The sequence below is a fragment of the Bombyx mori genome, chromosome 11, assembly GCF_030269925.1.
Source record: "Bombyx mori chromosome 11, ASM3026992v2".
Classification (NCBI taxonomy): domain Eukaryota; kingdom Metazoa; phylum Arthropoda; class Insecta; order Lepidoptera; family Bombycidae; genus Bombyx; species Bombyx mori.
Window position 1 is genome coordinate 19,830,742 of NC_085117.1, and position 27,529 is coordinate 19,858,270.

The 27,529-nt window shown below is 36.0% G+C and overlaps 1 protein-coding gene across 1 annotated transcript in view; it reads left to right on the top strand.

The window, feature by feature from the left end:
- The first annotated feature begins 1,151 nt into the window (after positions 1–1,151).
- Positions 1,152–27,529, top strand: part of LOC101740097 (frizzled-2) — a 172,862-nt gene continuing 146,484 nt past the window's right edge. The window contains exon 1 of the mRNA XM_038013768.2: positions 1,152–1,167. The gene's annotated coding sequence lies outside the window, so the exon portion shown is untranslated. The remainder of the gene's footprint in view (positions 1,168–27,529) is intronic.

Below are 27,529 nucleotides of genomic sequence, written 5' to 3' on the forward strand. Positions count from 1 at the left end.
AAATCTTGAGTTCATGGGTCCGGCAAACTTAGGGACCGTATGTCAGAGTCTAAGCGGCACGCCAATTTAACGCTGGCTGCTTCGAACTAGCGACCGAGCTAATACCGTAATGACATCGTAACTAGCTTAAGTTGTCCGTTGAAAGTGTGATATCTGAACGTTTATTTCCTGTGCTATCTTATAGTTAGTTATTAAGATATGCTGTCAAAGGGTATTGGGTCGTCAGCTTGGGAATATCGACGGACTGGTCGCAGCGGGGAATGTAGATGATTGCACAGCTCACAGCTGATCGTATGCTTGTCGGTGCGACCAAGTAACGACACCCACTGGCCACTCCATGACCTCAGATCTTGGGGCTGCCAAACCGTGCCGTGAAGCAGGGATGCGTTTCGGTTTGAAGGGTGAGGTAGCCGTTGTAACTATACTGAGACCTTAGAACTTATATCTCAAGGTGGGTGGTGGGTGCATTTACGTTGTAGATGTCTATGGGCTCCAGTAACCAGTTAACACCAGATAGGCTGTGAGCTCGTCCATCCATCTAAGCAATAAAAAAAAACAAATCAAAGGGAATAATCCAAAATAATTCATGAAGAATATAAATATAAATAATATGATAAAAGAATTCATGTTGGCACGATCTTTAGTAACAAAAAACACGCCCATGAAAATAATTTGAAGATCTCCAATTTGTCGTGTATAGGCTTCAAGATGTTCCCACTCAAAGTTCATAACTTGTGTGATATAAAAAGGCTAGAGGATCAATCGATTGTTTGTTTTCCATTCCGTGATCAGAAGATCACTCTAGCTAGGCCGAGCGACGGTAATTATTTACCCATCATTCAACTATTGAATCTTCACCTATTTCCTACCTTATTTCCATATGGTAGGCAGCGGCTTGGCTCTGCCCCTGGCATTGCTGAATTGTCCATGGGCGACGGTAACCACTCACCATCAGGTAGGCCGTATGTTCGTCTGCCTACAAGGGCAATAAAAAAAATATGCATATCCCTAAGTACGTAGGCAGTAGAGCATAAACCACCAGCGGAAAATAGCGATACTTACAAAGCATCAGATACGGCGATAACTCTACACTGACAGTTAAATTTAATTTTTGTTTTGTTGCAGGTTTAGCAGACGATAAAATCTTCATAAAATTAAGCAAAGTCGGTGAGTGAGTACCTTCTTAAAACAATTTCTTGTTTTTATTGAAACCCCGTGGGAGAGGGACATAAGATTAATATAATACAACTCGGGTCGTATGGGAATATCACGCTCATATGGGACTCTATAATTTGCGTAAGTACATGAAGCAGGCACATAAAAACATACGGACCACGTCCTGATGGTGAATGGTTATTGCTCATGGACGCCAATAATGCGAAAGGCACAACCAAACAGCTACTCATCGCTAAACAAACCTACCACCAGTAATTACGCAAATTATAATTTATGTGGGCTTAATTTGATGTTGTTCCTTCGTCGCGGAAGTCATTCCACTACCACTCCGTCATTGCTACGGAATTCGGACATCGCCATAGTCAGACGGCAAAACATGATTGCGGAAACCACACTATTCGGAATAGTTAGTACAATCCAGGTCACTTCAAAGAGCCTCTAAAAATTCGTTTTCTTTTCTTAACCTAACACTCACGATCCAGTGGAAGGGTTACTTACTGTTTTACAAAAAAAAAAAACTTAAGTACAGAATATTTAAATTCGTATAGTTCATTTTGAAATTCGAACCGAGAAGCAATACACATAATCATTATAATTAACCGAATAACGCAATTAAAGCTGTGCATCAATGCAGCAGCGTAAACAAAACGCAACTAACTACACTGAACAGGAAACGGAAGCAGGGCTGCGTTTCGCTTCGGCGCTGTAAATCGGTCGTCGCGCGCATTCTCCTGTCATCGACGTCTGCGCGCGCGCACCTTATATTACGCACTCGAGTAGTGTGACCAGTAAAATTTGGAACAAACGATTTTTATTTTTATTTTTTTATTGCTTAGATGGGTGGACGAGCTCGCAGCCCACCTGGTGTTAAGTGGTTACTGAAGCCCATAGACATCTACAACGTAAATGCGCCACCCACCTTGAGATATAAGTTCTAAGATCTCAAATATACTTACAATGGCGGCCCCACCCTTCAAACCGAAACACATTACTGCTACCTACCCGCGCAGACTCAAGAGGTCCTGCCACCAGTAATAAATTAAGCATTCCACCTTACATTTCAGCATGGGTGACGGCATCCTGCCGTGGTATTCGTTCAATCTGGAGATTGCTTAACAGTGAAATTGGGCGGTGACCTTACCAGACCGGAATTAATTCAGATTCCATTTACTTCTATTAATTTGCTGTATATATCAACTTGGCTGTGCCCCTGTGTCTATAAGCGGCGTTTACTATCAGATGGACCGTACGGTCGTATGCCTATAAAAGCAATAAAATTAAAACAACTTCTAGACGTATATTATTAAAAATTTTAAATCTTTAATTTTAAATTAAAAATACAATTTTATTGGAATGTGCTGAATTCACAAGTCAAAAACAACAATTAGCCTAAAATAATAATTTAAAGTAATACGTATAATAATTGTTAAGCGACAGAATAAGCGTCAGTCATCGGTCGAGGCTCGAATATCTGTATCGTCACGCCACTTGTTGCACTGTGAACATGTTCATCTATAATATTATATATCCTATTTAACTCAAGCGTGGGACGACCGTTGGAGCACACGAGGCACACTTAGCTGACACCCACGCGGCAGGACTCATCTACTCGTCAAGAACACACTCGTACTAACAAGATCTCTGACATCAGCATTGAATTTCAAAAATTAAAAAAAAACTTTGAGTCACCCTACTCTCGGTACAGTACAGCCAATCCCAATGTCCACGAACTCGCAAGCAAATTTACGATCAGCTCTTACATTATCTCAGCGCATTAACGCCGTGTGTGGCCCACTGTTGGTTTTTCGCTACAATGTTGCTTGCTTAGCAGTTTATACATTCAATTCGAGCTGACTTTCAAAGCTACTTAGACATGGCCATGATAATTGGCAACATTCCACTCTTACTTACTGTTACTAGTTTTGTTTGTTCAATTTAAAGATATAGACAATTGAGAATTATCGTGTACCTAATATAATAAGATATCCAGTTATTGTATACTTTTGCTCACCACAGTCATGTAGAAGAAAGGTTCGAGCCAACAGACGTATACTTGACGAATAGAACGTGAATTTTGTCACCCTCAAACCATCGGTATAAAGCTAAAGCATCACATCTGTACCTAAAGAAAATCTGAAAATCCCACGTAACTGTTTAACGGACTTGAAGAAGAGAAGAAAGAGAGGAAAGATAACTGATATCTTAATAGTGATAGTCGACTGTTAACAGTGAGATTTCATGAATCAAAATTCTATATTTTTAAATAAATCTTATCAAACTATACATAATTAGTAATTCGACACCGATTTCCCAAGCGTTTTACTGGTGGTAGGACCTCTTGTGAGTCCGCACGGCTAGGTACCACCGCCCCACCTATTTCTGCCGTGAAGCAGTAATGCGTTTCGGTTTTAAGGGTGGGGCAGCCGTTGTGACTATACTGAGACCTTAGAACTATATCTCGAGGTGTTTGGCGCATTTACGTTGTAGATGTCTATGGGCTCCAGTAACCACTTAACATCAGGTGGGCTGTGAGCTCGCCCACACATGTAAGCAATAAAAAAAAAAGCGTTTTCATTATGATTTGTAAGTGTTTTGTGCGCATATAGGAATAAACACAGTTGTTTACCGTACCACCGTCAGCTGATAAAATGTAATCTACAAAATCATCTTAGTGCATGTGTGTGTGGTCTTAATAAATTCTACAGAGTATTTACTATGTACAGAGATACGTTCAAGTACACAACTACAGTTGTATAGTGTTTAATCATCGTAATATGTACTTACTTCCTCATGTAATTAGATGTGAATGAAAACACGTGCGCATGTCGTATTCATAGTCTAAATTTTGGATCTAAATATTTTTAGAGAAAAACGAAAGTGTAAATCATTCAACGACATTGACTCACACTAAGTCACTGGTCGAGTAGGAAACCTGACGCAGACGGTACCGAAACGATCATAATTAAGTCACAATACAAGATTATACTGCGCTATCGCTTCATTTGATCCTGCTTTATCTCAACCTTTGTCATTTTGTTACGAAGTATTTGCTTTCATATTCAATATCGTGAAATCAATAATAATTTAATATAAAATAAGTTGTAAAGATTTGTGGTTTAGAATTAAAGATTATACAAAGCGATGTTGCTATGGAAAGTGAAATTGTTTTGGGCCTACGACACACAATCTGGATCCCGTTGCCTCCATTGAGACACAAAATTGAAGTCTTAATGGCATCGGAAATACTTCACGGCAGAAACGGAGAAAATTTTGGCCCGTTAAGATTCGCAACATTCAGAACTTAGAATAGGAGCTGAGGGATTACATATTCTGAAATTAAGTACTAATATAATATAATAATTCAGTAAAAAATTTAATGTGAGCGGGGGTACCGCCTTGAATATTCATGTTCGAATTAAAATTTGTCGTTTTCTGATGATGAAATTTCACGATCTAAAACAAACGTACAACCACCCTGCATATTTCTGCCGTGAAGCAGTAATACGTTTCGGTTTAAAGGACGGAGCGGCCGTTGTAACTATACTTGAGACCTTAGAACTTATATCTCAAGGTGGGTGGCGCATTTACGTTATAGATGTCTATGAGCTCCAGTAACCACTTAACACCAGTTGGGCTGTGAGTTCGTCCACCCATGTAAGCAATAAATAAAAAAATTGTAATACATTGTTTTTATTTTAATCTATTAGAACGTGATACATTTGCTGACAACATACCAGGAATTAACTACATCGGACATGTCTTATGTAACAGTATACAAGAACGACCATCTTGTAAGAACACTTACAAGTATTTTACGTATTTTTTACAATTTTTGAAGTTATACTTTTTAGGCGCTTTATGAAAAATTTATGAGAGAGAAATTTTACGATGCGCGCGCACCGTGACACAAAATTAACAGAATGAAGTTGCCCACTAAATCGCTCATTACAATACGACCGACGTAACTTGGCGAGTCTGAATATAGCCGCAGGTGAACTTTCGCGCATGTACACTCGTAAAAAAAGTGTTATTAGCATTCATTTTTTAGTAATATAAATGACAAAATTATTATTTAATATAAATCATATTAAATATTATTAAATTAATAACGTTAAATATTTTTTATTAATTATTTAATATTAAAAATAATAATAATAATAAAAATAAAGTATAACTTCTTACGCGTGTACATAAGTACACGCACCCTTTTTTATTAACACGTGTCAATAAATTTCAATTATATTATATTCCCGTTTGTGTTTCTCTATGTTATTATCATTATATTTTTAACTTCAAAAGTAATGCACTAGTCGACTTAACCAAATAGGTTATGGCTTTAATAAAGAATAAAAAAAAAAGTAATGCACTTACCACAGGACTCTCTACCCCACTCTAGGCTGTCTGGTAGTGGTGCCACTGTACTTTTGTGCATAAAAGTAAATAAATAAATTGTATATATTTTACAACCATACTAAGCACAGTGCATTACTATAGTTATGCCCAGTAGTGGGTGATAATGAAGGGCTAAAAATGACGACCACGATGCCCGGCATACGTACCGTGAGTGTTGGAACACGTAAGACATGTCGAGTGAGGCATTATTGGAAAACCATCGAAATAAATCCACTCAACAATAAAGTCCAAACTATGAATACGCCAGGTATTCAAGTATTGTAATACGACCCTCAATCGCCACACAGAACACATTCAAGCGATGAGCTGTTTCCAATCACTACATATTTAATACTGAGAAACTTTAGATGGATACAGTTATACTAGACCACCCACAATATATTCGACGACCTACACTCACAACGTGCCTGTTTATCTTTACCACATTTTATCATGAGGTGTTTTTACTGATTGTGAGGAAAAGGTCTTGAAAACGAAGACAAGGGATATTAGTGAATTTCTAACGTTTCCTAATAGCCTGTCTAATTGATGCATCACATTGGATACTCTGCTGGGTGATATCTAGCGTGAATCAGGAAGTGCTGGTTCTTCATGATCAATTTGCTTTTTTCACACGTCATCTTTTTAAATCACCCTGGCTGGTGCCAGTATACAAACATTTTGCCTATGTGCCGAGTGAGATTTCGGGAGCCAGTATACGAGTGGACTGTGCTCTATCTATCTCTGTCCTCCGCCTGCTTCTGCCGGTATAGTTATAACAATACAAACTAGATTGTATCGTGGGCCGCCAGTTTTTTTCCTACATATGCTGATAGCCTTGAGAGGCTATAATAGCTTCTCCTTGACGCGTAGGTGAGCTCACGGGGCTCAAACCGGGTGTGTTGCTAGCACTGGCCCTAACTAGAGCAGTGCTTCGCAGAATCTACCACCGGATCGGAAACGCGACCCACTGAGAAGATCTGGCGAGCAACTCAGTGGGCTGTGTCTATGGGTTAATTCACTCGTCGACCCCTTCGTCGCAAGCGACGGGTTCGACAAGAACAGTGACCGGTGCGTGTGGTACCTAAAAGCACCGTTAACGGATCGGAAAGGCCCGTAATTACGTGTTTAGGGTGACGCCGACTGTTTACCATTCAGTCTACAGGATCGAGTATGGGCAGCCAGTAAATAATACGATAGACACGACGATGCTAGCAATTAAGAAAAACTAGGCCGTATGTTTTCGTAATCTAAAACATCTTTGGAAAAAAACTCATCTGCCTCTGCCATCTGTAGGATATTGGCCGCAATAAAACAGACACGTCAACCTTCAAACGTTCAAGTGCTTACAAATGAGTGCGTCTCGTTTCGATAAGGATCTCCAATGTTTGATTTAGGATGACCTTTTTTATAATGATGTCAAATATTCAGGTTTTATCGATATCGACATTTTTAATAAACTTTTCGGCATACGCAGTTTTTAGCACTACTATGGATTATTATAATACATTCTCATTGTTGGGGTCCAAGGGGAAGTTTTGTAGAGTTCCAAAGAGTAAACTAAGTATGTTGTTTGAGCACTTTTATTATGTCGGTTAAGCACAGATGGTAACGTCTTAACGAGTGCGTGTTGCTAAGTGCACTGCTCTAAGAATATAATAAAATAACCTGACACCACAATGACGACTGACGACGCACGGCGTGTCCACGTATTATTTAGGTATGTGCAAACCGTACACTCATCTTTTGACAAGACGGGCAGATGAGCTCATGACAAATTAATCATCCGATATGCCTTACCCTTCACCTCAAGGTAAATGGTGTAGGATTGATTTATAAAACATTTTTGGCACATATTTCGATTAAATTAAATTTTAGAAATTATCTTTTCACTGCGTTTTTAGCAGTTCTTGATGACGGTGCGTTGTAACACATCAGTGAAGAAACGTAATAGAAACCTACTAATAGAAAACATAAAATATACATAATTATATACAGGATTTAATTATGAGAATCTCGAATTTTGATTTAAAGCATGTTTCGAGACATCTAAACTATGAGCTTTATTGTTACAACATTTAAGTAACAGTGCTCATCACAGTACATCGTTTTAATTATAATCAATTTAATTCACCGATCTTGTTATTATCAATCTGCTATACGATGTGGCATTTCTAGAAGATTTATACATAATGACGAAATGAAAGAATCAAAAAACTGTCTTTTATTCCCTTAATTTTTTTTAACTAAAACAAATGTATGCGAACAGAGGCAAGCGTCAATAAATTTTCGAATGTTTCTAAATCATAAAAGGCAAATTCCAAACTATCGATATTTGTACTGTATCGATATAGCATTGTCCGTCACTACAAGATGAGTGAACTCGGAACTACCTGCGCCTAAAGCCACTTGACGTCGCCAACACCAGCCACTGCCTCGCGCACATGTCGCCTCCCGAGACCTTTTACAATTTTATCATTAATTTCAGTGCCTTTAAACAGCTTGTCTTAAAACATTATTATTTAAAAAGTCTCATTGATTATTTTGTTGAGCACACAGTGTCGGCCACCTTCGCGTAAAGATTTTATCTTTATTTGCAAGCCTTCCATTAATTCGTTAAATTATTTGTTAATTTAATTTATATAAGCGAGTAGCTGTATCGGATTAGCCATGAAGTACGATAATGATGTCACCAATAGAACTACTCAAATGACGTCGCTCAGAAAAACTATAATTAGACTATGTAGTTCTACTAGCTGGCCGGTATGGAAGATACGAATGATCCCATTAAGTCGTAACTATAGTTACATATGTTACATACTTCATATATTCATGTAAGATAACTATGAGACTATCTATCAAAACATAGACTGAACTGAGACCTTAGAACTCGTATCTCAAGGTGGGTGGCGGCATTTACGTTGTAGATATCTATGGGCTCCGGTAACCATTTAACTCCAGGTGGGCCGCCAACTCGTCCACCAATATAAGCAGTAAAAAAGAAGGATTTGACAAAACGTGAGCCATATTAATAATATAAAAAAAAAGTGTGTCACTCGGGAACTGACGCGGTAAAGCATATCATTTTTTATCAACTTATGCAATTATAATCAGACAATAATAATTTAATATTAAAACAATAATAAAATAAGACCACTTAATTCATAAACATTAACAAAAGCAAAACATTAAAACATTAACTGTCTCCTTCACAGTCACAAGCTAGACGGCGTGAGAGAGAGATGGGCAGATTTTTCATGATGCGCATGCAGTGCGACGTCACGCCACGCGCTTATTCACAAACACTACACAAGCACAACGTGTGAATGTGTTGAACGCGAGCTGTTAGGTTTTATTTTCGTTACGGAATTTCTTGATTCGGTCGCCGCGCTCAAAGTCGCGATAAAAGCTATGCAATAGCTTAAAAAATATATAGGCCCTTATTCTATTTATACAAGATATATTTTACAATATAATACATACGATGTCAACGTAAAACCACTGAATGGTTGGTTCGAACATCGGAATACATTCGTCTTACATTACATTAATAATTTAGTACTTTATAATACGTTTTTTATTTGTCTGTTTTATGTGCGTGTGCCAAGAAAATACATTCCGAATAACAATATTTAGACTTTCGATCTACCAAGCAAAAACACCCGCTCTTTGGAAGATCTTTCCTGTACTTATTTATCTGTTATCGAGAAATCTCGAAAACCAGGGTGATAATTCTGTTGATTCCTGACACGATAGTGTGTTTGATCAAAAAATTAAACTTCAATAACGTTCTATGCGCTGCCTGTAACCTAAATACAAAATCAACTTACGCGCAGTCAGCAAAGTCGGGTGAAGTGCGTGCTATATATCCCTTCAGCTTGGATTAGTTGCAAAAGATATGGGCTCACTAGAGCTTAGATTAGTTAGTTTTGTTTTCCGTGTCTACTCTGTTCGATTCTTAACTCATCTGATCATTTAGAAAAAGTAATAAGAATTATTCATATTGCTGCTGGTTCGATTAACGATTGCCTGATTACATGTGAAATATTTTTAATTTTGCATTTTAGTGAAATTTTGATTATAATTTAGCTAGTTAACTTGTTCTTGTATGACGTTGTTTTTTTTTTGGAATCCCAGCTATATTATTAGATCAATTATTAATTCTTCCAAGCGAAAACGCATTACTACTCTCCGGTAGTAATAGGACGAAAGGTGGTCCCTACCAATCCCATGTAATTTGAAAAGTTTAGTCGTGATTTTTATATGAAGCTCTTCTTATTAGATTTTCATTAGTTTATCCATTAATACGTATCACAACAATACGCAACCTCCTAGCAATGGATAGTAACCAATTGCGTCCATAATTTTCGCTTTCGTTTTTAATTAACACTAATTACCTTTGTGTATATTTTTAAACGTGTTCTTTATATTTTTGAAGTGGGCCCGAGGCGCGCCAATACCGACGGTATACTGGAGGCAATTCAACTTTTAATATTTATTTAACACCAGCGCGGGTGACGGTCAATTTGCGAAGTAACAATCACAATGTGAAGTCTAAGACGCAAGCGGACGACTTTATCTTATTTTTGTTTTTCATTCCGTCTTGATTTTTTTGTTTAATCTACCCACATCTATCATACTGCATTGCATATTTTGCAACTACATATTTACGAAATAAAAGGCCATCAAATACTACATTAAATAAAATTTTCATTAATTTGTCAAAATGTTTGGATTAAATATTAACGAAATTAGATGTAGATTAAATTTTAAAAGAAATTATTTGTATTTCCCTCTGTAATTGTGGACCCGTCAATCTCTAGGGGAAACTCTGCATCGCGGCTCGCACAACTCTGTATGCTTAGTGCGAGTTTTAACGTTCTCGATACGTAAAACTTCACTCTAACTTGTATGGAGTTGTAACAGCGCCCCTAGCGGCAAACGTAGGCAAACGTTTCAGCTCCATACAAATTTAAGTTAGCTTTTACGCTATCAGAACGTTAAAAAATTCAACTGGTGTTTTATACCAACCAATGTTTTAGTTAGAAAATCTAAAGTGACATTCAATTTTTAACCCAACTGGTTTGAAGCCTGAAAGAGATGCATTTGTCGTGCTCGATGAAGGGAATTCCATGAGCGATCAGTCATTTTTGGTGCCAAAAAAGCATGAATATTTTTGAAATTATTTAGTATGGATTTTAAAATATTATTTAATAAAGTGTTTTCTAAAGACGACATGTTAATTCACAACTCAAGCTCAGTCTCTCAAACATTAGACCACACAACAAAAATATTAAAAACATTTTTTCTTTTTTCTGTAAGCTATCGGCTCGTAAACTTCAGCACAAAAATGCTAAGCTTCTTTTTATTACAATATTCACTTGTACTGAAAATATCGATCTTACATCTAGTGTGAAGAGCTCAAAATTGCTTGAGATCTATAGTTTTGTTTTAAAGACCTAGTGAGCAGCGGGATATGAAATTATAATGGGACGTTGTTTAATTTATCGTGTGTAAGACGATATGACGATTAAACACGGTTGACGTTTGTAGCTATTTTGTTATGCATGTTTTTGGGAATCTGATATTGCTTCTTGAGAAGCAGTTGTCGAATATTCAGTGCTTAAACATGATTATACATGAACATTTTTGTTTGTGGTTATTGACTAGTCCGTGTTTAATCCTGTACATATGTCGTCTACTCATTACTGTCACTAAGCATGTACCTTCAGTAATGAGTCATGGTCATGGTAAGAATCCCATTGAAACTGTAACGTTGTGTCTTTTACCTTAAATTCAAATAGATTTTATTACACTTTTTTGATAACTTTGATCCGATAAAAAGTAGCCCTTAAAATCATCGATCAGTGTTCCGCAGAATTTTGTCTCGAAGATGAAATAAATAAGATCAAAGATAATTTATGAGAGGTTACTCTTCTCCGAGCTTTCGACCTCTGCTACCGCGCAATAAATGTGAAAGCCAAATGAAAAATTGGGCAAACATCCTTTCTGCACGCTATGTATTAGCGACCCCGCGATTTGTGATATCCCTAATATGGTTTCGTAATTCCAATTGAAGATAAAAATAGATAATATTAAGAATGTACTAATTCCATTGGGCTTATAGTTCAGAAGATGTACATGACATACACGTCCCTCATGTGAAAGATCGCAGATTCGATTCAGGACATTTATTTGTTTGCACTTTTCTAAAAGTCGTAGATGTGAAATTTTTTTGTGACGATTGCGCTTTCTTTGGATCCTCTTATTTCATGATCCTTCTCATTATGTGATGAGTTTGATTGAAAGGATGCCATAGCAACAGGTAGACCGTGAGCTCGTTCACCCGTCTATCCAAGAAATATATGAAAACTTTTTTTTTTGCTTAGACAGGTGAACGAGCTCACAGCCCACCTGGTGCTGAGTGGTTACTGGAGCCCATAGACATCTACAACGTAAACGCGCCACCTGAGACACAAATTCCAAGGTCTCCCTTCATTTTATAGAGTGGTAGTTATGACCGGACTTCAATTAAAAATGGCAATCCATAGATTAATTTCATCGCCCACCTTTAGACAGAAGAAATGTACTTTCGATTAGGAATTACTAAATAGGTATTTCTGTAAAAACTTAAAGGAAAAATTGACCAAAAAAAGTGTTGTTTTACTCTGAGAGGCACGTCGTATTCATTGGGTAGGGTCGTGTAATACATGAGCCTGCGGCGCTGAGATACGGTCTCATTAATACAGGTGCCGGACCGAGGGTCACAGGCTGACCCTCGCACATAGAATAACCAAGAAACAGATACTACAAAGGTCATTTACGAATATGATATCACCTTACCAAACATTTGCGCTTACACTAAATTATACAAATCCATGTCAATTTGGAATTGGATTTTCTGATTTAAGTTCAGTCTATGAACTCCTTGAAAAATGACTTTCTTATTTATTTATTTGTAGAATTAAAAAAAGAACCTTTACAGTACTTAGCGACAAATATTGCACATCGGAAAGAGATAATCGGCTAATTTTGGCTTTGTAGAGCGTCATCTCTGTCGCACAAAACACTAACAGCCCGACCATACGGTATGCCAATCAACGTCACATAGGTAATGTGCGACAGAGATAACACTCTACAAAGCCGAAATTAGTTGATTGTCTCTTTCTAAAAGTCGATATGCAATATTTATCGCCCCATACTGTATATCTGATAAAATATTAGAATCTTAAACGCTAAATACGTCGAATGCCATATGACAAATCGACTATTTTTATTCAGGCCACGGTGCTCATCGGTGAGCCTTATCTCACTGAACCGTTCGGGTCATGAAGGTCACCCGTGAGCCGCGTGAGGGTTCCAAAGTAAACGCTTCCTACAAGCCACAGATTGCAGCTATCGAACAAAACGCGTCTGGAAGTGAACCGCGTGGCCCTTTAGCCGAACCGAACGGTGTGGTTTTCAAATCCAATAGAAACTCGCAGTTTTTATCAAGGTCTTTTAAAAAAAATTAAAAACTAGACTGTAAAAGTCGCTAATTTTCTAATTTTTATTTCCGTGCAAATTATCTTATTTTAGGAATTTTAGAATGAAAATCTCGAGTTGATAAAAATTACGAATTCACTGATTTTGGCTTGGCCCGAATGGTATAGTACGCTAGGCTTAGCAGTGCGCCGCAAAGCATTTGACGTTTTATTGCATATAATGTAGACAATTAGGTTGTTCCTTCTGCCCAAAACACATCATTACGGATCCTCCCGATCCATTAACGGTGCTTTTAGGTACCACAAGCACCGGTCACCGTCCTCGTCGAACCCATCGCTTGCGGCGAAGGGCTCGACGAGCGAATTAACCCACAGATACAGCCCACTGGGTTTCTCGCTGGATCTTCTCAGTGGGTCGCGTTTCCGATCTCTTGCTAGGGTCAGTGCTAGCATCACTCCGGTTTGAGCCCCGTGAGCTCACCTACTCAAGGCTATCAGCTTAGGTAGGGAAAAAAAAGTTCCTTCTGTGGCGCAGTATTCTCGAGCCGCAGAAGGCCCGTATAAATCAAGATTGGCTCGGGGTCACGTCCGACGTAGGTAAAGTCCGCTTCGCTAAGCCTCACTCCCGAAACGTAAAACTGCTAGGAGCGCTAGGATATATTAACGGCACTTTTTCTTCGAGGACCGCATATTTTTAAAGGTCGACTCGCGATTTGTGCCGTCGAATTCGGGTTTTTTATTCAATTTATTACACCGAAATGAGATTCTGGGTTTTAGAGAATGTTAGGGAGAAGTTTTGTTTTATTTTTACTAATATTTCTACTATTTCTGTTGTATTCAATACGTAGTTATGGAATAGTTTGTGTCAGCTTTAATTGCCTACCTACCACCGAAGATGGCACGTACAGCACTATCATAAGTTTGATGGATATTTTTATCATAATAATATTTACACATCCCACTTTCTTGTAATACACACCGAATAATCAAAAAAATAGTATAATCAACAGTCTTTCTTCTTCAGTGTGATGAATAAAAACATTTCCTCGCTAAGTTTTATTGGCGCTGACCCTCAGGAGTGTGGCGGATATAACAATTTCCTTAATGCGAGCCATTTCCGACCTTTGCATTTTTGAATAGAGCTGAATTTTCTATGGTTACACTGTCATATAAATATCTGTATAGTTCGGACAGCTCTTGCTTAAATTGATATGAGGAACAAGAAGGTTTAATATAACGTCTAAAACATAATAAATAGTTCCGGTGGTCTTTTGATCACAATGGAGATGTTCATTAACAATAAGTAATTCAGATTCTAGTTTTGATTTCATTCTTGCGCTATGCCATTTCTTCATCGTAAAAGTCGTTTTCGGATAGATGCCAGATAAATTATGAAATATCATTCAAATATTTTTTTTTTGTGAATACAGGTCGTATCAACAAATAAACAAGTCTTGGCAATAAGCAATATTTCAAAAATAAACTCGACTGCGACATACCTGCATCGCATAGTAATGTCTATTTTATCCGGTTTGAGCCACAGAATTTACCGGCCACCTGTAACGGTTTGTATCCGACGGTGCCCGGTTAAATTTTCATAACCCTCGAGCGGAGAGGACTCGACGTGGAGTGTTTGTGCATTTTGTAAAGTTTACTGAACTTTTAAAATTTTCGAGAATGAAATTTATATTGTTTTGAATTATTTAACATTTAGAACTGAGTGGGTCCAAGGAGAAGCTCATAGATAACATTTTGAGGTTATTTTTGTTTTAATTATTCAAAATTTCATGACTATGTTACTACTTGAGTATATAATGTCACTTATCATGTATTTATTGATACAATATCAATTATATTTCTAAAGTAATTAGATGTAAATAATAAACGCGATATTTATTAAAACTTAATAGTACTTTTGATTATGTCTACAACTCCAGAATATCGAAGAAATTACAATATTAAAATGAGACGATTTATCATACTAACCATTACCCTTTTGGCTTTAAGCAAAAAATAAAAGATAATGTAAGAAAGATCAAGCTAAAGGCGACTTAGTGAAAATGTTCGTGTTTATACAAACGAGTCTACCTACTACAATACAGAACAGATGGATTAATTTTAATATCTTAGGATATTCCACATTTATTGATACTTACGGAGCCCTTGCGGTCGTATGAGCAATTTAATTTTTTTCCGCAATATTTATTATGTTATTACTATATGATGTTATAATATTCTGTGAATAAAAATGTATCTAGCTTACATTAAATACAGTAAAAAAGGATTTTCTGGAAGGAAAGTGCTTTTCAAATAATATTTAAAAAAAAAAACTAAAAAAGAACTTTTGTAGCAACCTAACCTGGAAGGTATTATTTTAAAATTATGAAGATCTCCTTCTATAACGATTTAAGGTTAACTGGTTTAAGTAATCGTCAAAATAAATAAATTTATTGTACCAGTTGGAGTGTTTAAGAAAAACTGGATTCAAATTTTCGAAAAAAAAAAACTTCTCAAACGGTTGTTATCGGTTCTAGATAAGTACGTATATTACTAAGTTTTAAGTTAGTAAGTGCAGGTTAAAAAGTTACTTGAATTCCTATTGCAATAATAAAACTGGCGACTGGGTGGCGCATGTACGTTATAGATGTCTATGGGCTCCAGTAACCACTTAATATCAGGTAGGCTGTGAGCTCGTCTACCCATCTAAGTAATAAAGAAAAAAAAAAACTATACTCAAAAAATGCTTTCATTCGAACATGAATCAAAACGTCTCATTATGTGTGCAGAATCATGTTTATCTTTCGGCTCAATTTGATTCCCAATTCAATGATTTCATGAATTTAATTCACAACCATCGAAGCCTTAATATAAACCTCTAAACCATAGACACACCATTTCCGATATTGTGAACTTCAATTCGGTATACCCACAGGTGGCCCTTAAACATTACGGCCGGATAATATCCGAGCGCTCCGGATAATAAAACCATTCGCACGTTCCTATCCGGTTTGATCCGGATCTCAGGTGAGAGCGCTTTTCAAAGAATGGCTCTTTTTCATTACGGTGTTCTTAGATGCTGTTTACCTAGAAAATCTACAGTTGGATATTGAAACTCGGCATATATTTCAATATTACAGTATACATTCAATGCATGAGAAATTTTGAAAGTGATCTTTTTTTTTATGGCTTAGATGAGTGGACGAGCTCACAGCCCACCTGATGTTAAGTGGTTACTGGAGCCCATAGACATCTACAACGTAGACGCGCCACCCACCTTGAGATACAAGTTCTAAAGTCTCAGTATAGTTACAGCGGCTGCCCCACCCTTCAAACCGAAACGCATTACTGCTTCACGGCAGAAATAAGCAGGGCGGTGGTACCTATCCGCGCGGACTCACAAGAGGTCCTACCACCAGTAATTACGCAAATTATAATTTTGCGGGTTTGATTTTTGGAGTTTACTCCTTTAGAATCGATTTACATATATAGGCCCGGGGTATGAAAATTATGGGGACCAAAATCGTACTAGCATGTCACACGAAATGCGTTATGCGCCTGCGCCGGCAGTCCGCCACAAAGCCTCGTACTGATCGCGCGTTTCTCTCATTTTGTATTTTCATATATTTGTTAGTCGTTTGTTTTGTGTCTCGTTAATTTGTTAATAATCTGTAGTGTATCGTGTTGTCGTAATATAGAACTATTTCTCGTATTGTTTCGTTTAATTTTTTATATCCAGTAAACTCCAGTCGTGCGTCGGAGCGGACACACACACTTTTTTTTTATTACACGATGTTACTCCTTCACCGTGGAAGTGAATCTATACAATAATAAATATTATAAATTCAAAAATGCTTCTCAAACTGTAACTAGAAAATGAAAAAGTTTACACTATTTTCGTTAACTACATAAATCACACCTAAGCTCATTCCTTCGATGACAATTTTATTAATTTAAATTGCTAAATAATACTAACTAGTGATCCCGCAGTAGTCGAAATTCGACCATAATTAATTGAAATTATACGTTTGAACATTATTAGGGTTCTATTGTTAAAATACTATTATACTTCTATAATATAATCACAGATTTCACCAAAACTGCACTATAGATAAATAATATTAAAGACAAACAATATTAATCTATTCTCAATTTTACCATAGACTATAAACAATAACAAAAGTTTGACAATTGACAGTAAACAAAGATATTTATATTATATTTTTATGTATGTGTTATGTCAAATACATGGTAGTGTAATCCTTTTTTGTTAATTTAGTGTATTTTTAATGCATAATTAGAAAAAATAATTAGCATTCTGAACTTCTTCCCTATTTTATACTCCTCCGTTCGCGCAATTTTCGTAAAAAGGGGTACAAAGTTTTTGCTTCACGTATTAATATATAGATAATCAAAACAAACTGAAAAACTCACGGACATTAATATAAAACTTCAAAACTTGGTACAACTCGCTCTCAACTCATCACTCTGACTGTACACTAAGCCACACTGACAACGTATTTTGCGCGCGTCTGTACAATAATGACGTCATTGTACACACACGTAATTCGCTCGAATATCGCTGCGTGACGACGACCTCTGTTATTTTATTGAATGTAAACATGAGAGTATGACATTTTTGTGTTATTTTAATTTAATGACCATTGACGATTGAGTTTAATGACCAATTACCGTTAGAAACTTTATTAGATTTAAATATTTACAATATTAAATACTTTGCTTGAAATCGCGAAATTATGATATTTTAAAATATGTACTGTCAAAAGAAGAATAAAACTCTTAATCCTTTAACAACTACCTAAAAAATGTAAATTAAATGAACTAAATAGGTTAGGTTTTTCACTGGCGGTAGTACCTCTCGTGAGTCCGCACGGGTAAGTACCACCATTCTGCCTATTTCTGCCGTGAAGCAGTAATGCGTTTCGGTTTGAAGGGTGGGGCAGCCCTTGTCACTATACTGAGACCTTAGAACTTATCTCAAGGTGGGTGGCGCATTTACGATGTAGATGTCTATGGGCTCCAGTAACCACTTAACACCAGGTGGGCTGTGAGCTCGTCCAGCCATCTAAGCTATAAAAATAAAATAAAAAATGTGTGCAAACCTCGAAATCATCCAGAGTGGACAAAGAGGTAAGACATTGTGTAGAAGGAATATTAATAAGTTAGTTTTTACCGAAAAGTAATTAAACCCGTTTATTACATATATCCTTTTTACATTTAAATTACATCTAAAGCCTCAAACTGGTTCAAAGCTTAGTATATTATTCGTTTCTTTCTGCCATACTTCCTAATTTCGAAGCTTAAGATGTATGGCAGCACGGAACTATATACGTACTTCTGAAATCATTCAACATCACCTCACCCGTGAGATTATACCCGTTTTCGGCAAAATTACAAGAATCACTCACTATAGTTCTTCATTGCTACATCAATCTATTTCTTTATAAGCTATATATTTTTCTATGCTATCTTCATTAAAACAGTCGCCTCCTCATCATCATCAAGAATTTAAAATGGGCCATTAAATTCGCACCCACCCATCAGAAAAGCTTAGCCATAGACAATAAGGATGGTCTTATCAAAACGAATAAATTGTACATTTAGGAAAAAGGTTATCTGACCTGCAGATAGATGACCTTCATAAGGCCCGGCTGGAAATCACGGAATGATCCGGATCCCGGTAAACGAGGGTAAACGGACGCCCGGATGATCTCACTGCCTCTCCTTACTGTAAATGGGGCGATTTACCGACTGTAAGACTCTTTAAGGACCGAAATGGATGCGTTCATAAATGTTCTTTGTCATTGCGAATAGAAGGATATTAGACAATATTAAAATTTGATTAAAAATTATAGATAGTTTTAGGAAGCTATTTAGTTTGTTCTATTGTAATAAAGCGTGAGCTACGTACTGAAGTATCATTATCTTTTGCTTTATCGCTAATTCTACTTTCTTACATTTTAGAGGGTAAGGCAAATATTTTTGACATGTCCCTTCTTCAAACGAGGCTTGCGGAGAGTACTCAATGGTAGGCAGCGGCTTGGCTCTGCCCCTGGTATTGCTGACGTCCATGAGCGACGTTAACCGCTTACAATCAGGTTGGCCGACTGTCTGGAAAGGGAATAAAAAAAAAACTTCAACGCTTCGTATCGTATTTTTTGTTTGTATCAATTACGAATCAGCCATAGTTACTCACGAGCCAGTTGTCTAATGTCGTCTTTAGTACAATAAATTACTTAGTTATATAACTTAGTATAAATGACTAAGACTAGTTGTAGTCCTTATGATTCACATAATTGTGGATCACAATTCTCGGCAATAAGGTGAATATAATTTTAGTAAAAATCTTTTTTAGACTAGTTCCAATTGGAAATATAAAAGCTGTGTCAGTAACGCCCATAAAAATTGTAGATATACAAATTAGGACACACAGGATACTGAACACGATCCCAATTAAAAACTACAAATCAGATTATTAATAGAAGCAAAAAACACCATTTAAACTTGAAAAAAAAAAAACAATCTGATTTACTGTCGTCATCCTAAACTCTTCCCTAAATATAAACTAAAAATAAACAAAACGGAACGCATTTAAAAACCGTTTTCCTAATGCAATGTCAGTTAGACGCAATATGTCGCGGTGTCGGATTCCTCGTTGATGATCTGTCCCGCTTTCGACGCCCGGTGTAATCTCTTTCGACTATCACTATAATTAACACATTCGAGTTGCTGACTAACAAGAATAGCTTATTTAATCGCACCCCAAAGGGATTACCAGTGTGCTTAGTGCAAGTTGTTTAACGTTCTCGATAGCGTAAAAGTTAACTCAAATTTGTATGCAGTTGGAAAAGCGCCCCTAGCGGCAAACGTAGGCAAACGCTAGTTAACGTGGGTTAACTTTTACACTATCGAGAGTGTGGCGCCGTGTGTCTTGTTGTAGTGCTGACCGCGGGAACCTCCCTACTCTGACCGAGTTTTGACCCCGGACGGAGATCGGACGTCGGTTGTAAGAGTGCAGGAGGGTCGTTTAGTGGGTAGGGCCCTAAAATTCCTTGGGCCCGCGGTCTGCTCCCAACACCTTGCAGATCGTCGAATCCCACATACCCCGAACGCCCCCTAGGCGCGGGGACCTCGTAGGAGGAACGGCACCAGCACGTAAAAAAAAAAAAAAAATAGTTTTTTTGGCGCGTAAACGTGAAAAAATTAAGGCGCACTGAATTTTAAAATTTGTTTTAAATATTTTTAACATAGTAATTTAGTGTATTGTTTTGTAAAATAATTTCATAGTATATGGTGGATAAGTTTGTATAAATAATTCGCTATGAGGAGAAGCGGGAAAAGGAAAAAAAAGAGGAAGGAAGATGAGAGCGAAACGGACGAAGGAGAAGAAAATTGTTTCTTTTCCAATACTTCGGACTCAGAAAGTTTTACACCAGAAATTGATCCGTATAAACCTTTTCAGGTTGAAAATTATCACAGGAAGTATCCGGATAATTCCAACAAAAATGAATTTATCGTATTTCTTTCTCATATAGTTGATGATCGCACATTCACTGACAAAGACCGCATGTATCTTTCTCAATGTATTCGCAAACACGGCGTCTCAGGTGTTTTACATTTGAGAACAATCAATAAATTTAAAGTTGGTATTACTTTTGACCTGGCCAATAACGCAAATGTTTTCTTGCAAAATAAGAAGCTATTAGACGAGCTTCGGTTAAAAGCAAGCATACCGGCCTCTGATACTGAAATTACTGGAGTGTTAACTTCAGTACCAGTAGGATTATCAAATAAAAAAATTTCAGCTTTAATAGGTAGCTCTCGAAATATTATTCAGGTTCGTAGGTTTATGCGTAGGGTCAAGAATGACAACGGGTTAGTTACATTTCAACCAACACAGACAGTGGCAGTGACATTTGCTTCTACACAACTCCCACAGTACGTATACTTGGATTCTTGGCGACATGAGGTATCTCAGTATATTCCCCAAGTAAAACAATGTCTAAGATGTTTGAAGTATGGTCACATAGCTAAATATTGTAAAAATGCAGAAGTATGCTCAATATGCACGGAAAACCATAGCTTTAAATCATGCACAGTGGCAACAATCAATGCCAAATGCGTAAACTGTGGTGGGAACCACGTCGCCATCTCATCTCAATGTCCTATTAAAAAGAAGAAAGTAGAAGAAAATAAAATAAAGTCTAAAACTGTTACCTATGCAAATATATTTGACGAAAAATCTTTTCCACAACTTACGAACAGACATATAGAAACTCAATTACAAAACTTAACTAAGTCCGAAATTTTTATGAATCTTTTAACCAAATCAATTCTTAAAGTAATTAATGACCAAAAAAATGATATACCAATTAACACTGGTTCCATACGTAACATCCTGCTTGAAACTTTCAGTCAAAAAACCTTATTTCCTTCTTAATGGATCATTTGAATATATTACAATGGAACTCACAAAGTATTCTTTGCAATAGATTATATTTAACACATTTCTTATACGAGCAAGATATTCATTTAGCAATTATATGTGAAACTTGGCTTCGTCCAGAAACCATTTTCAAAATTAAAGGTTTTAACGTTGTTAGACATGATTCAGGCAATAAGCACAATGGAGTGGCCATTTTAATCAAAGATACTATTCAGTACAAGCATTTGCCAACTTTTTCAGACAATGGTCTCCAAAACATATGTGTGACAATTTTTCTTAATAATAAAGAATTAAGTTTAATTAGTTGTTACTGTCCTACTTATAGTTATCCCAGATTCGATAAAACTAAATTAGATAATCTCATAAAATCTATTCCACATCCTTTTATTTTGGCCGGTGATTTCAATGCTCACAATACATCTTGGGGTTGTAATTCAACATCACGTCGTGGTAGAGAGATTTTAGACGTCATCAATGATAATTGTCTAGTTCTGTTGAATGATGGGCAGGTTACTACTGTTGGATCTTCATCATGGCGTCCAAATGCATTAGACCTTACAATAGTTTCTCCAGAACTTGCCATGTCTTGTGAATGGTCTGTACATAACGATCCTCTCGGCAGCTATCATCTTCCAGTATTAATTAAATTCCATTTAACAACTGCAACTGATATCCACAAAACACTTCATACAACTCTTCCTGTTTATCCAAATTACAAATGTGTCGATTGGAATTCTTATAAAAATCGTGTAGATGTTGGTCTCCAAAAAATAAATTTCAGCCAATATTCATCTTTAGAAAGTTACGATATATTCTGTAAATTATTGGTCGATTCAGCTCAGGCTTGTAGTGGCGTTTCTCGTAGTAAACAAAATATATCATCTCGTAAAGGTCGTATTCCACGACCTAGACTACCTTGGTGGAATTTGAAATGCTTTGATGCTGTTGTAAAATCTAAAGAGGCATATGTGAAGTTTAAAAATTGTCCATCACAAGAAAATTATATAAACTTTAAAAAACAACAAGCTTTTAAAAAACTTACATTAAAAATAGAAAAACATAACAGTTGGGTCCGTCTTTGTGAATCATTCAATCGCTCAACACCATTGTCTTTGATCTGGAAACATATGAGGAAATTTGGTAAAATTTATAATTCAAAAGGAGAGCAAGATGGTTGGGTTTTGGAGTTTCTTGAAAAATACAGTTCTGTTTATCAAAATCAGCTACAAATTGAAAATGTTTTGTCAATTAATAACAACAGTTTTTTATGTGATTCTTTTACTATCCAAGAGTTGAAATCTGCAATCGCTTCTCGCAAAGATACAGCATTCGGTTTTGATGGTATTCCATACATTTTGTTTAAGAATCTCAGTGATTCTGCTCTGAGAAAAATATTGTTGATTTTGAATGAATTGTGGTTAAATATTGAAATCCCAACAGACTGGAAAATTGATATTTTAGTACCTGTATTAAAACCTCAAAAACCTAAATACAATGCTAATTCTTATCGCCCAATAACTCTCACTTCATGCGTGGGTAAACTTTTTGAACAGTTGTTAAAACAAAGATTGGAATTTTTTGTTGAAAAATATAATTTAATATCTGACAATCAGTATGGTTTTCGTAAAGGTAAATCTGCACATGAAAGCTTCTGTCAATTGCATTTAGATATTTGTAATAGTGTTGTAAATAGAGATTGTCTTGTTGCTGTATTTTTTGATATTTCTGGAGCATTTAACAGTGTTGATATTGATGTCCTCTTCAAAGAACTGTGTGGTTTAGGTGTACCTGTAAAAATTGTAAATTGGGTTCATAATTTCTTACTAAATAGAAAGGTTTATGCTAAATATAATGGTAAAATTTATGGTCCTATGTCTTCTTCAACAGGTGTTTGTCAAGGAGGAATATTGTCACCCCTGTTATTTCTTTTGTATATACACAGATTAAATGAAATATTAGGCACTAATATAAAAAACTTACAGTTTGCAGATGATTTAGTAATATACGCTAGTGGGAAAAATATCCAGCAAATGATTGCTGATATAAATTTAGCTCTAACAAAGTTACATGAATATTTTAGTTACTTAAAACTTGAAGTTAATGCGGCCAAATCAAAAGTTTTGGTTTTTGGTAAACATTCTTCTATTCCTCCTGTAGTATACAACAACTTACCATTGGTTCTGTCATTAGAGGCTAAGTTTCTTGGTGTTTTATTCACCACTTCATTATCCTGGAATCAATATGTAGAATTAATTATTGCAAGAGCCAATAGAGCTTTGAATATATTAAAGAGTTTGTCAAAAATCAGTTGGGGAGCAGACCCTAAAATACTGCTGATGTTGTACAAATCATTGGTCAGAAGTCATTTTGAATATGGTTTTTTGTGTTTTGGTTCAGTCCATAAACTTGTTGATAAACTTGATAAAATACAAAACAATGCCTTACGCTTAATTACTGGTGCATTTAAAACCACACCTATTAATGCAATGCAATTAGAGTGTAATTTACCACCAATCAAAATCAGATTAGAACATCTAAAAGAAAGATTCATTTTAAAAATATATACAAATAAAAACAATACATTACTTAATTATTTGTCATCTGCTTCTTCCACTTTCTTCAATAAATGTCCATTTGTTCTTGAAAATATATCTGAGTTTCTTCAATTTCTTCATGATGCACATATTCAGCGAAATGAATCCCATTTTCCTTGTTATCAAGGTGAATTTGAAAGTAAATACCCTGATATAAATATAGTAATAGATTCTGAATTACATAGAAAAGAACAAGTATATGAAAAATTTTTTTCTTGGCGAGATCATAGATTCATTTATACAGATGGGGCTAAAAATGATATATGCACATCTTTTGCTGTTTATGATAGTGTCCTGAAAGATGGACTTGGATATAAACTTGATAACAACTTGAGCATATATTCTGCTGAAGCTGTTGCAGTTCTGTCTGCATTGCAACATATAGATAAGCATAAAAATACTTGTTCAAAGTGGGTTATTGCCACTGATTGTATGAGCCTATTAAAAAGTCTTGAAAATAATGTAAATAAAACAAATGTAAATTATTTAGTGTATAGTATAAAACAACTTTTGTATTATTTGAATGTAGTTTGTCATGTAAATATTGTACTAGTTTGGGTTCCATCCCACATTGGCATATTGGGCAATGAAAAAGCTGACCATTTAGCAACCATGATAACAAATTATAGTGCGGGTTCTGTCCCATATTTTGAAGTTGGAATTCCTTTCACAGATATTCATAGTTGTCTTAAAAAAAGAATGTGTGATAACTGGAAGAAACATTGGGATCATTCTACTCAAGTCTTATCTAAGGGTACTTGGTACAGTCTTTTGAATTCCGAAGTAAATAAAAGACCTTGGTTTTGTAAAGGAGAATATGTAAATAGAAAGTTTTATTCTATTTTATGTCGTTTGAGGTTTGGTCATTGTCGTCTGAATTACCATCTATATCGTATGAGAATGACTCTCAGTGACTTGTGTGATTGTTGTGGAAATGCTGAACAACAATCTATAAACCATATTCTATTTTCTTGCCCATCTTTTAACATTCAGCGCCTTGTGTTAATGGATGAGCTACAGGACGTTTATGGATCTTCAAATTTGGTACCGCGCTGCATACAAGATCTATTGAAGAATGAGTCTACATACCAATATATTTGTAAATTTTTTGTAAATACTGGACTAGAGTTATAATCTAAATTGGTGATCTGAATTTAAAAAAAAAAATTCAATTTGACATATGTCAGTATATTTTCAAGGAAAAGATTACAAGACTTGACGTACCAACTAAGAATAATAAGGACTGAAAACACTCCCGGATTATGAAGAATGAAAATGTAGAAAATGAAATAACGGAAGACAATACATTGTTACTTAAAAACTTAAGACGAATTTTACGAAAGACGAGGCTGTAAGGACTCAGTCCATTGCCTGCTTGCAAGAGCAAAACATTAAAAAAAAAAAAAAAAAAAAAAAAATACGCTATCGAGAAAGTTAATAAAACTCGCACTAAACACAGTGATTACCTCAACGACAACAAAAATATTATTTAATTTGCCGAACGTAACGCTGTCTGTGGTATTGAGAGTTTATGGAGCTGAAGCCTCGAGGGTCAAAGAACAATGCTCTTTATTGTCCCGACTCAGGTCAGCTTTTTGTCTATAATCTTACCCGCAGTATTTAAAATTCTTGCGTGTTTCTCTGGCCAAGTGTGTTCTTGTTGCGACAGTCGCTATACAGTACAATTGAGACATCGACCTCATGTCTCAAGGTGGCATTCACGTTGTTATGTCAGTGATCAGTGGTAGGTGATTAGCACCAGATAGACCGTTAACTATTTTATCTATCTAGGCAAAAAGTTATTGAAATAAATTTCGATATCTTTACGCATTTAATATCGCTAATAAAATGTACCTAAATACTACCTAAAAGTTTTAAGATGTAATGAGTCTGGAGATGGAAGAATTCGATTTTGTGTGAGCGATATGGTGTGCAATATGGACTTCTGTAACATCATATGAACTCTGAAATCATTTATCCATCTTAGCTAATCAAATCGTACGCCAAAACGACTTCAGGTCGTAACTGTCCCGAAATATTTTGAAAGTGATGAGTTCAATATTATTTGTATTAATATCGTTGATGGCTTGACACACGGAATAGATAAAATTCCGTGGCTTGACAATACTAATGAAGATTAAATACTAACATAAATCTATATTCACAACAAAAAAGTGTTTCCAAAATCTTCCTAAACTGTACGAGACTACGACCGACTAAGTGACCTTTTAAAGGACTGACATCAACTCCGATTTGATCATTGTTTATGAATTGGGAACCCCTGACCCTTGCCGACAAGTAGTATACGAAACATACTCTTAGCTTCTATGATACAGAGTCGAATTTCCTAATGTAACATTTGTCTTTAATATTTGGGTCACGTTCCTTGAAAATTTGCTGTGCCGTCGAAAGGTAATGCATGAAGTATATAGTTTATTACGTACGTGTTTTACGAAATTAAGTGAGTGTACTTAGTAAAACACGAGTCTTGTTTCGTGAGGAGGACTCATCTTATCTCTGGACCAGGGCTCTCAAGTACCAGCCACTTTCACTTGTCTAAAACCAGTCATCACGTACCTTCAGTAAAAACTGCGCAGTGATCACGAAAAATTTACTACAAAAGTTATATATGTATCTAGCTGACCCGGCAGACTTCATAGTGCTTTAATCGATAAATAAAAGACCTAAACTTTAGTATAAAATAAACTTAAAGCAAACAAAAGGAATGCGTCCGACGGGGGACACATCAAAGGAAAAACAAAATTGTTATTTTTATTTAATTCCAAGTATTTTCATATTTATCTACATTTTAAACCTTCTCTGGACTTCTACAAATAATTCAAGACCAAAATTAGCCAAATCGGTCCAGCCGTTCTCGAGTTTTAGCGAGACTAACAAACAGCAATTCATTTATATACCTAGTCAGGTCATAAGTATTGTCACACAGTAAAAACTTTTCTTTTAGAATGCTGGCCACAAAAAAGTTTATTGAATTCGAATTTCGAATTGTTCATGAAAATAAAAATGTATACTTTTAGAATTTAACTCATTTTTAAATATGGAGTAGATAGCCCGAGAGCCCGTGGGATCTACCTGTATGTATTTGACCAGACCTGAATTTTCGTACATTGAGACCTACCATGCATGAGGTGGGGACTCACTAAGCTCAAACTGGTCGACGCGCCGAGCGCTCAGGTAGGACAGGTACCGATTTTGACGGATTTTAAATCCATTTGACCACGTCTGCCGTTTTGAAATTTTGAAAATATATGATTATTATTATCGGAAAATAAGAATGGCAGACCATTATCGCGCATTTTACTTTGTGGCAGACCACTTTGAAAATGCTAAATTGCATTGAAAATGCAAAATTTTGAAAGTAATTGACTAGATCTGCCATTGATTTAATAATATGTTGT